Here is a 12,397-nt window from a genome sequence, read left to right as displayed (position 1 = left end):
CCTCCATTGCAGTGACAGGCGTTTTTTTTTTTCTTGAGTATATCATCCTGGCCAAATCAGATCAGTCTTTAATTTGCCAACGGGACACTTTTAATCATCACCAACATTTGCAGAGCGCAAACGGATCCAGATCCTTTCCTTCCATTAGCAGCTCCCAGTGTGTTTACTGGGACACTCCAAACAGAGCATCTGAAGATAAACATCATCCAGACGCTGGTGGTCGACGAGGCTTTAGTAGCAGATGGATTGTCTGGACTCCTTGTAAGCTGAACTCCATTGTCATGAAGACGAACCCCCCCGTACCCCCTTTTTTTGAGCACTTATTGGTCCTTTGACCAATACACTAGTACACACCATACACTAGTACCATACACGAGTACCATTAACTAGTACCGTACACCAGTAACGTACACCACACACTAGTACTCACCATACACTAGTACCATACACTAGTACCATACACCTGTACTATTAACTAGTACCGTACACCACACACTAGTACCAAACACTATTACCATACACAGTACCATACACTAGTACACACCATACACTAGCACCATACACTAGTACACACCTCACACTAGTACACACCATACACCAGTACCATACACTACACACTAGCGCCATACACTAGCACCATACACCAGTACCATACACTAGTACCATACACTAGTACACACCACACACTAGTACACAACATACACCAGTACCATGTACCACACACTAGCACCATACACTAGTACCATACACTAGTACACACTACACACTAGTACACACCATACACCACACACTAGTACCACACACTAGCACCATACACTAGTACCATAAACTAGTACACACCATACACCAGTACACACCATACACTAGTACTATACACCTGTACCATTTACTACTACCATACACTAGTACACACCATACACTAGTACCATTAACTAGTACCGTACACCAGTACCATACACCATACACTAGTACACACCATACACTAGTACTATACACCAGTACCATTAACTACTACCATACACCAGTACCATACACCATACACTAGTACCATACACTAGCACCATTAACTACTACCATACACTCGTACCATTAACTAGTACCATACACCACACACTAGTACCATACACTAGTACACACCATACACTAGTACTATACACCAGTACCATTAACTAGTACCATACACCAGTACCATACACTAGTACACACCATACACTAGTACTAAACACCAGTACCATACACCATACACCAGTACCATACACTAGTACTAAACACCAGTACCATACACCATACACCAGTACCATACACTAGTACTAAACACCAGTACCATACACCATACACCAGTACCATACACTAGTACTAAACACCAGTACCATACACTAGTACTAAACACCAGTACCATACACTAGTACTATACACCAGTACCAAACACCATACACCAGTACCATACACCAGTACCATTAACTAGTACCATACACCAGTAGCACACCAAGCAGCTTTACCTGATGTAAAGCAGATCTTCCAACAGAAGGTTGTTGTTGTTGTATTGAAACATGGAAGCGGTGGTGGTGTGTTTGTACAGGTTTTAACTATCCCAGTGTTGTCGGTTTAAGTTTGCTGGTGCACATCTGGGCCTTCTCTATGATTAATCTTGTCCCGTGCATCTTCTGGAGGAGGAGATTTCTAATTAAAGCCTTTGCAATAAATCTACTACTGTGTGTCATCAAGCCTTCAGATTAGATTTTAATGTGTCTCTTTCAGTTAAGCCAACTTTGTTACCCCGACTTTGTAGCTTAGCTTGTGGGTGGTCAGGAAGTCTTTGGACCGAATGAAATTAGAGGCAAAGCAGGAATAATTACTAAAATGGATTCATAGATGCGGCTCACACATTGTGCTCATCAATGGCAACTTCGGTTTTCATGACGTCATGAAGGCAAAACCAAGACCATCATTTCTGCTAGTAAATCATCGTCACTCAATAATAATAATTAGGGTTGGGTTAAACAATTATTTATGTAATCGATTAATCTAGAAAATCGTTTTTCAATGCATCGATTAATCCCTGAAAGTCCCTGATTAGTCCCTGAAAACATAAACCACAAACGCATGCACAGGTTAATAAAAATGGATATTTCTAAATGATCTGCCCATATCAATAAAGTATAATAACATGAATAATACTAATAACTAGGGGTGTGTATTGGCAAGTCACGATATTGTTAACAAGGCGATATTTTTTTTGATTTTCTTGTAGTTAAAGATTATTATTAAGTGTTGCATTTGGATAAATAAAGCTTTAACATCCAGCTTTAAATTTACAAAAAAAACCCATAAAAAACTAATTAAATTATGTTATTAAATAAAAATAAATCAATAAATAAATGAATCAATAAATTAATTAATTAATAAAACAAATCAATTATTTAATTAATTAGTAAAACAAAAAATATTTATTTATTTAATTAATTAATTAACAAAAAATATTTAATTAATTAAATAAATAAATTAAATATCCTGCTCAAATGTTCACATTCTATTAGCTGTGAAAAAAATGCAGAGTAATGCAAAGTAATGCAGAGTAACCCTAAACCTGACTTATCCACCACCAGAACAGTATTTTTGTGGAACAAAGTAACTAACATCATTAAAAAGTCCTTTTAGGATGCTTGAAATAACCATTATTTAACAAAATAGTGATATCAATTTGAAAAAGAAAATACCTGCTATATCACAGTACTACTTTTGTAGTATAAAAAAAGACCTTTGCATTGCTTGCTAGTCATCAATTTATGAGAGTCCGAAAATTACGGGGGGGAAAAAAAGTAGTACCTTTACAATAATGAAGTCGTAAATTTACGAGAAAAAATATCATCAAGAAAGAAAGTCACAAATTTATAACGAAAACAACAAAAAAAACGTACTTTGTCATATCGTCTTCAAACTTTGGCTTGGAGTGATATGATTGACAGCCAGGTATGAATGTGAGTGTGAATGGTTGTTTGTCTATATGTGCCTTGTGATTGGCTGGCGACCAGTCCAGGGTGTACCCCGCCTCTCGCCTGAAGACAGCTGGGATAGGCTCCAGCACTCCAGGAAAAAGCGGTCGAAAATGAATGAATGAATATTGTAATATTTTTTAAAAAGGGATTATGTGAATTTTTATCTCATTGTATTGTATTGAGTTGTGGACTCCTATAGAGCAGCTACACACAATAACCTTTCTAGTTCTTCCAGAATCTGCACCTATTCAGCAAGAACTGTAGCAAAACCTGAGAAAGAAGTTTTTTTTCCCCAAAAATTTTTTTCAGGGCGGTTAGCGCGCAGACCTCACAGCTAGGAGACCAGGGTTCAATTCCAACCTCGGCCATCTCTGTGTGGAGTTTGCATGTTCTTAACAGTAGCACACGATTAGAATGTCATGTTGGGAAAGCACTCTCTACACCCCCCCCCCCAAAAAAAAAACAAAAAAAAAACCACGCACGAGTCATGTATAGACCTCTTGTTAAGTCACTTTCATCACTTGGTTTTCAACAAGTAGTGGAAAACTCCTAATTGGGAGACCAGAAGCATATTTTTCCAGGTTCTTTTTCATCTTCATTCCTAGAATAGCGCATTCATCACTGTTTGCCTTGTGGACGTCCTGCTTTCCACTCCGTCCACCGTGACACCGTGTGTGACTCATGCCGCGTGACACACTGCAGCTCCCGACATGTCCTCAATGCACGGCGGGGGCACCTCTCACTGGTCACCGCAGTTTTAGGGCTTGCCCGGACTTGTTGGATGTCCATTGTGTTTTCTTGTGGTCTAAGCATGCATGCATGACTTTTTTTGTTTTTTGTTTTACTGCTTCTGTCTTATCACGGCCACATGAGTCATTGTTTATGTGCAGGAAATCCTTACAAGTCTGCTGTTGATGTTAAAAAACAAAATCCGTCAACACTCACCCAATTAACAAGCACTGACTTACTACCGTGGCACGATAATAGACGGCGTTTTTTTTCCTCCCATCAGGTCTGGTTTTTGTGGTTCCAACAAGTCAAGGTTGCACAGAAACTGGCTTTGGTTTCAGGGTCCTGCTGTCATTTGCGTTCAACTGTGATGACTTTATGCTAGGAGTCCACTGGGCCGGCGCCAGTTGGTGCCAGTTCACGCCAATGCAATTTGCCTCCCAACTGGCTCCTGGTGACTCGTAACGGTGGCAAAAATTTTTGGCGGCAAGAAAACATCAAAATGTTTACAATCTTCGTCGTGCCAATTGCTTGATGCAAGTGGCGCGACAAAGATTTTAAACATTTTAAATATATATATATATGAATATTGATATCATTATGAATCCAATTGCTATTGCTAGGAGTCCACTGGGCTGGTGCCAGTTGGTGCCAGTTTTTGCGCCAATACATTTTGCTGTGGCGCCTAGTGTCACCAATAAGGTGCCTAGTGGCGTGCAGTGGCTCAAACTGCCTCCCAACTGGCTCGTGGTGGCTCGTAGTGGCAGCAAAAATTGAGATTGGCGGCAAGAAAACTTTAAAAATGTTTTAAATCTTCGTTGCGCCACTTCGTTGCATCAAGTAATCGGCATGACAAAGATTATAAACATTTTGAATATATTGATATATATATATATATTTGAATATTGATATCATTATGAATCCAATTGCTATTGCTAGGAGTCCACTGGGCCGGCGCCAGTTGGTGCCAGTTCGGGCCAATGCAATTTGCTGTGGCGCCTGGTGTCATAGTGGCCCGTAACGGCGGCAAAAATTGAGTTTCGCGGCAAGAAAACTTCAAAATGTTTAAAATCTTCGTCCACCAAATGGAACCAAATGTCACAAACAATCCACCTATTGGAATCCACTGGAATGTAATGGCTCGATCCAAGTTGCGGCAATGATGCTAGGAGTCCATTTAGGAGTCTAGCATTAGTGCTGCTTCGTCCTTCATGATGTTCTGTCACTCGAGCCTCTCTATGAGCATAAATATCTCCCACCAAGTTGTTCATGGGCTTTGCTACACATCTTAAAATCTGAACAACTTTGGTTCAGACTCTGTACCGTTTGTTTATTGAAGCTCTTCTGTGTGCTTTTAGGAATCCTGAGAATCAGAACAAGCCAAACAAATAGTAATTCAACGCGGTGCATTATTTGTTTATGCTAAGCTATTAATCAACATCAAGTAAGCTTGTGAGTACGAAGTCATATCTGATGATGTCAACGGACGAGGCACGCTGTTCCCTTATGCCGTCGTTCTCACCCATCTCGAAAGGAAGTTTATATGCCTGAAGATCTTATGTAAAACATTCCTAATGCTGTTTACACTAACATGAGGTAAAGTGACGGGTGGTCTTGTGGAAGTGTTTAAAAGCGATTTTCTTCCTTGTCCCCCCCCCCCCCCTCCCCAAAAAGCTGCTTTTCTGCATCAAACAATTGACTCTTTGATGGAAGCCAACTAATTATTTGATCATGCCGAGGCTTTGTGAAAGGAAGTGGTTTTACTTCAGCTCAGGCATCATAAGATGAGGAAAAGCTCACTTGAGGAAAGGACCAAGGCCGTCTGACCTGTTTTGATCCGCTTTAAAGCCGCTTAAAGGTTAAGGCTTCCTGGCTTTTTTTTTACTGTTCGAGTGCTGTAACTGTGTCTATCCATTTAACCGTCGGGGTTTTTAATTATTACTGCCAGGTCAAAGCCGCTGTGGCTGGAGGAAATCTCCTAATGTAGTTTTAATTAAGTGCACAAGACGGAATTAACATCCAGCAACTTTGCACGCAATTTAAAATATGAATGCATTGCATTTCATGCCATACCATTTTCAATAAACTCATTAGGGCTGCAATGGCTGACAAAAGGAATTATTACATCATACAAATAAATTTGATATATAAAAAAATAAAAATCTCCATTGAGGTGACATAGCCCATACTGGCGTGAAGTATTCCCATACTTTGGATACTCTGTTGCACCATCTTTCGTTCTTGCCGGACTCACTGAAACTTGTTTCCACGGTCGCCGCCATGTTTTGATTCTGAGTAGTGGTGTGGTATTCGTGAACGAACGGGTCAAAAGAACTAGTTCTTTTTTTTTGCGAACGTATAAACCGCCCATAAAATACCTGTTCAGTCCGCCGGCCGTTTGGTTCATGATCGATACACAGCACTAGTTGGTGAGCTGTTGAGTCGGAACGAACGTGAACATGAATGAACCCCGCCTCTCGCCCGAAGACAGCTGGGATAGGCTCCAGCAACCCCCGCAATAATTGGTCAAAAATGAATGAATGAATGAATGAGTTCAGCGGCCCTTGGCGGCCATAGGTTAATCAGTAACAGAACCAATCAGTGCAATATACTGCACTAATAATAAGATTATTGAACTAATAAGTGTTGCTGAAATATGAGGCCCACATTTTGGTTTGGGTTTCAATATATTTAGATATATGTATTCCCCATTTTCTCAGATTACAATTGAATGCATCACATAATCAGTTCACAGTTCCACATGTCCAAAAGGAGTAGGAAGAAGCAAAGCTTATTAAATCCTACCCCTCCATCTGGTACTTTTACAATCAGTAACTGTTACATTTGTTCACTTCCTGCTTTCCCAATATAATTTAAGTTTTTTTTTTTTTGTTTTATTTTTGTCACGTACCGAAATACGAGGTGATATGACCATACAATGACATAATGGGTACCATAGTAATGTCCTGCTTTACTAATATAGTTTTTTAAATTAAAATTTAAATTTTATTTTATTTTATTTTATTTTATTTTATTTTATTTTATTTTATTTTATTTTATTTTATTTTATTTTATTTTATTTTATTTTATTTTATTTTATTTTATTTTATTTTATTTTATTTTATTTTATTTTATTTTATTTTATTTTATTTTATTTTATTTTATTTTATTTTATTTTATTTTATTTTATTTTATTTTATTTTATTTTATTTTATTTTATTTTATTTTATTTTATTTTATTTTATTTTATTTTATTTTATTTTATTTTATTTTATTTTATTTTATTTTATTTTATTTTATTTTATTTTATTTTATTTTATTTTATTTTATTTTATTTTATTTTATTTTATTTTATTTTATTTTATTTTATTTTATTTTATTTTATTTTATTTTATTTTATTTTATTTTATTTTATTTTATTTGTCACGTACCGAAGTACAAGGTGATATGACCATACAATGACATAATGGGTACAAACATGGCATCGATCGCTTCCTGCTTTCCTAATATAGTTTTTTTAATTTTAATTTATTTTATTTTTTTGTCATGTACCGAAGTACGAGGTGATATGACCACACAATGACATAATGGTTACCATAGTAACTGTTTAGGTCAGTAAACCCTGTACCGTTTCCTACTAAATGGTCATGTAGAGACTGGACACACACATTTTACCACACACGCCCACACCCAGCCTGATGCTATCTCCCCCTCTCACGCCATAACTCTCCCACTTCACAAGATGCCCATCGCGATCAGAGCCGAGATAATCCTCCACGGCATGCTTCTTCTTTTTTTTTTTTCCCCCCCTTCTTCCTTCTCCTGTCAAGTCTTTTACTTCGGACATTCCAGCCTGGAATGATAGCGGCACGAGAGGGAGGAGTTGAGACGTGACACACTCCCGGCTGCGAGCGATCGATTGAGGAGAGCTGATAACCCCTAGTGGAACATCTGATTAGCCGCCATTTATCACCCGTTGGTGCAGGCATGGAGGAATTTGCTGCGCTCTGATTTTCTCTTCTCTTTTATTTACATTTATTTTCTCTGTACGGCTTTATCTGTATGCAGGTTTGAAATTCCAAAATTGCACACTTCCTGGTCCATAGGTGTACGATTCATTTCATTGGTCTATAAATAAAATGCAGAACGGTCCTAAATGAAGTCACAGAGTTTGTTTAGTAGACTCCATCATTTGGGGTGCTTGAAAGATCCCAGTTAGCAAACAACCGCTATAGGTGTGCCTGTAGGAATGTGTAGCCCGCCCCGGTGTTTAAAAAAAAAAAAAAAAAGGCTGTTAACCTACGACTCAACGTGGCCTTGTGTGCCGAGTCAACTTCATCCATTATCACAATGACGCCCCCCCACCCACCCTACTCCACCCCCGTCCCTTCCCCTCCCCAACGTTTGCACATTGTGGTAATGGAGCTGAGCACGGCGGTCAGGAATTAGGTAATCACGGCAAACAAAATTCCTTATGTGACGACACCCAGATGGGGGGAGGCATTCTGCTGTGCTGTGTTAAATGACCAACTGCAAAAATCAGTTTTTGTGTATCTTTTACAAAAATGGCCTAGCGGTTTGGGGACCGTATGTAAGAAATGTTAGTTTTAGTCTAGGCTTAGGATTTGAACTAACGCTGGTCACACACCGCTGTGGGATTGGTAATGGTAATGGTTTGATTTCATTTGAACATGCATCAGATGACAATTGAATGCATCATATAATCAGTTCACAGTTCCACATGTCCAAAAGGAGTAGGAAGAAGCAAAGCTTATTAAATACTACCCCTCCATCTGGTACTTTTACAATCAGTAACTGTTACATTTGTTCACTTCCTGCTTTCCTAATATAGTTAGTTTTTTTAATTTAATTTAATTTAATTTAATTTAATTTAATTTAATTTAATTTAATTTAATTTAATTTAATTTAATTTAATTTAATTTAATTTAATTTAATTTAAAAAAAACTTTAAATTAAATTATTAAATATTAAACTAAATAATATAATTTAATTTGATCAAATTAATATAATTAATATAAAATGTATTAATTAATATTAATATTAATATTAATAAAATTAATTAATTAATATTAATATTAATAAAATTAATATAATATAATTTAATTTTATATAAAAAAAACTTTAACAATATTAAATTAAATAATATTAAATTAAAATTAAATTAAATTAAATTAAAAAACTATAACTATCTTAGGAAAGCAGGAAGTGAACAAATGTAACAGTTACTGATTGTAAAAAAATTAATTAAATTTTATATAAAAAACTTTAACTATATTAAATTAAATAATATTAAATTTTATTTTATTTTATTTTATTTTGTACCAAAGTATGAGGTGATATGACCATCCAATGACATAATGGGTACCATAGTAAGTGTCAATATAGTGATATGTATAGCACATCATGACTGGTTCAAGACTCTTCATCCTTGTATTTAGCAAACATCAACTGCTTGTATTGTTTCTTGAATTGGCTCATCGTTGTGCATTGTTTGAGGGTCTTACTCAATCCATTCCATAGTTTGATTCCACATACTGAAATGCTATGGCTTTTTAACGTAGTCCTGTAAAGACAGCATCATATAGCTAAGTGATTGTGGGCACCCCTCACACACGTTCCCGGTGGCCTTAAAGAGGACATGCCTGAAACAACAATGAAGAAAAAAAAAAGGCCTCAATGTGAGCATGGATGCTCTTGACCCTCCCAAGTGTGCCGCCGCCTCTTTTTTTTTTTTTTTTTTTTCTCTTTCGACCGCGCTGCCTGCCACTGACAAATTTACGAGCCCTCAGCTGACCCGCTTTGGTTGGCTTTCCAAACATGATACTGACAGGAAAGCAGTCGGAGACGTGTTGGTCGGAAGGAAGGGATGAGAGAGGAGGAGAAGAGGGAAGGAAAATATGCAATATGCTTGGTTTCCATTTAGCACTAACAACAAATACATTTGTATATCTTTTATTTGAATGTGTTACAACTGTATTACTTGTAAAGGAAATAACACTCAGTTTATTGTTGTGATGATCAGAACTGTTTTGGTTCAGGTTCAAGGCCCAGACAGATGCCCGGAAACAAAAGGGACTTGACCATTGATGCAAACAACATCTTTTTTTTTTTTTTTTAGCAGATTTCAGATTCCTCTGTAACCTAACCTAGAAAAATGCTACTTACTTAAAGGTCTCGGTGCTTTTTACAGTTGAACTTAATGTAGGGTTTTGCACCCAAATTAGAAATGTGGTTCCTCCTCCATAGGCACCAAACTGACATCACGTATTTCCATAGCATCAACATATAAAGTAGTCAAACATTGGCTTTTGTATGCACTACTTTTCAATATTTTTGTGTAAAATTACCATATCTTGCGCAATATAAGGTGCACTTAAAACTTTCTCAATAATGATACACTTCCACGTAATACGTACATATGGCACGTATGATAAACCAACCACAGAACGATACCTAACTGTTAACTATTCTCCGAGCTTTGGCGATTATTCCCAACAACAGGATTCCGACAATGATAAGAGGGAACTCGACATGTTTGAATACCAAATTGCCCCGCCGTTCAGTTCAGATAAAGAAGATGAGTACTTTGATGGATACAGTAGTCCAGTTAGCCCGAAATAACCTGCCATGGGGGCATACAAATACATTATCTATAAATGTAATGGTAATGGTTTTATTTCATTTGAACATGCATCAGATTACAATTGAATGCATCACATAATCAGTTCACAGTTCCACATGTCCAAAAGAAGTAGGAAGAAGCAAAGCTTATTAAATCCTACCCCTCCATCTGGTACTTTTACAATCAGTAACTGTTACATTTGTTCACTTCCTGCTTTCCTAATTTTATTTTATATTTTATATTTTATATTTTATATTTTATATTTTATATTTTATATTTTTATTTATATTTATATTTATATTTATATTTATATTTATATTTTTATTTTTATTTTTATTTTTATTTTTATTTTTATTTTTATTTTTATTTTTATTTTTATTTTTATTTTTATTTTTATTTTTATTTTTATTTTTATTTTTATTTTTATTTTAGCTGTTTGAAGATGAACAATATCAGCAAGTTGAAGTATTTGTGTTTTTAGAAATAAAGAGTTAGTATGTTCTCTGTAGGCGGCATTATGAATTATCCTTACTGACCTTTTTTGCAGTACATTTAGCGAGTGAAGATTGCTTTTATAGTTATTACCTCATATTTCCATGTATTTTTTTTGTTAATATTTTTGACGTTTTTAATGAAAGCCAATGTTCCACTGGTGGTCATGAGCATCATTTTAATGATAATTCTGTGTAATTGATTATTAATTAGTCTGGAGCTGCAAATGGAGTGCAGTACTTGGTTGCTACCATCAGAGGCACTGTTGAGTCAGTGTCAAGTCTAAAGAAAAACAAGTGTGATGCTACTGAAAGTTCTCCATTATGACACTGATATGGAAACAGGAGTTCAGAACATGCAGATTTGGATGTTTTTTTTAAGGAACCCCATAGTATCTCTATCTAACTCTATAACTGCACTAATATGTGTTAGAATGCTACATGTTGTCACCGTCACCTTAGCAAGATACTGTATTGTATATGTCACCATGGCGATTGGGTGTCTTATCATGGGTCACATCGACATGTCAGCTTGGTGAAGGCGTCTGATTCCCGATGCTGTTTTTAGGTAAGGGAAGCTGCTGAAACGCTTTGTGGTCACTTCATGAAAGGGGGGGGGGGGGGCGGTGGGTTCCATGATGGAGAGAGTGGCGGGGCTGGGGGCAACAGAGGGGTGAGGACAGGGAGACATGACACAGGAGAGTGGGGAGGCCTTGGAAATGAGGTGTTCACGGAGACAAAAAATACCCCCCCCCTTTTTTTTTTTACTGTACCTTGAAGTGATGGAATGCAAAGCCACCAGTGATATTTTCACTTTTGGAAACAGCTGCTTTGAAAGATATTTTTTCCTTATTTATCAGATCCCACGGGAGAGATCCATCTCCTGGTCCTGACACTGGCTTCCTCCTAGAAATCTGGGAGCACTCCGGTCTAGTCCAGACAGATGTAGACACAAACACACACACACACACACACACACCTGCTGGCCAAACGCAGACAGTGCTAATAGATCACTATAGCAGACCTCTTTATGGCTTCTACAGCTACATTCTAATAGAATAACACTTTGTCAACATAAAAAAAACATTTACTTTACTGCACAGGTGGAGTTTTAAGAAGGACCTGTTGCAGTGACAGGTACTCAGACTTCCTCCCACATTCCAAAAACATGCTAGGTTAATTAGCGACTCCAAATTGTCCATAGGTATGAATGTGAGTGTGAATGGTTGTTTGTCTATATGTGCCCTGTGATTGTATATAACAGTATAGTGTAAAAAAAATATTGTATATAACAATATAACAGTCACTAAAGTCATCATACAGCAACTTCACACTCAAATATACAAACATGTACCAATATAAATAAAAAAAACAACAAACAACTCCTTAAAAGTTTTCCCATACTGTATTGCATTTCAGAAATGCATTCATTGGGGTGCTGCAATGACGTTAGCCCCTCTCTGGGCTCCTCAAATAAAGACACACATCATCAAAAGTAGAAGATGCAGATGTATTTACTACACTAAAACGGTCTGAAA

General features: G+C 36.8%; 2 protein-coding genes across 2 annotated transcripts in view; both read left to right on the top strand.

Moving 5' to 3' along the window:
• Positions 1-12,397, top strand: part of bmp6 (bone morphogenetic protein 6) — a 39,429-nt gene that overhangs the window by 2,388 nt on the left and 24,644 nt on the right. The gene's annotated exons all lie outside the window — the stretch shown is intronic.
• Positions 1-12,397, top strand: part of zgc:101569 (uncharacterized protein LOC449822 homolog) — a 41,137-nt gene that overhangs the window by 19,543 nt on the left and 9,197 nt on the right. The window lies entirely within an intron of this gene.

Source organism: Doryrhamphus excisus, chromosome 21 (genome assembly GCF_030265055.1).
Source record: "Doryrhamphus excisus isolate RoL2022-K1 chromosome 21, RoL_Dexc_1.0, whole genome shotgun sequence".
Lineage (NCBI taxonomy): Eukaryota > Metazoa > Chordata > Actinopteri > Syngnathiformes > Syngnathidae > Doryrhamphus > Doryrhamphus excisus.
Note: the sequence above shows the minus strand (reverse complement) of the source record. Positions and strands in the feature narration are given on the sequence as shown.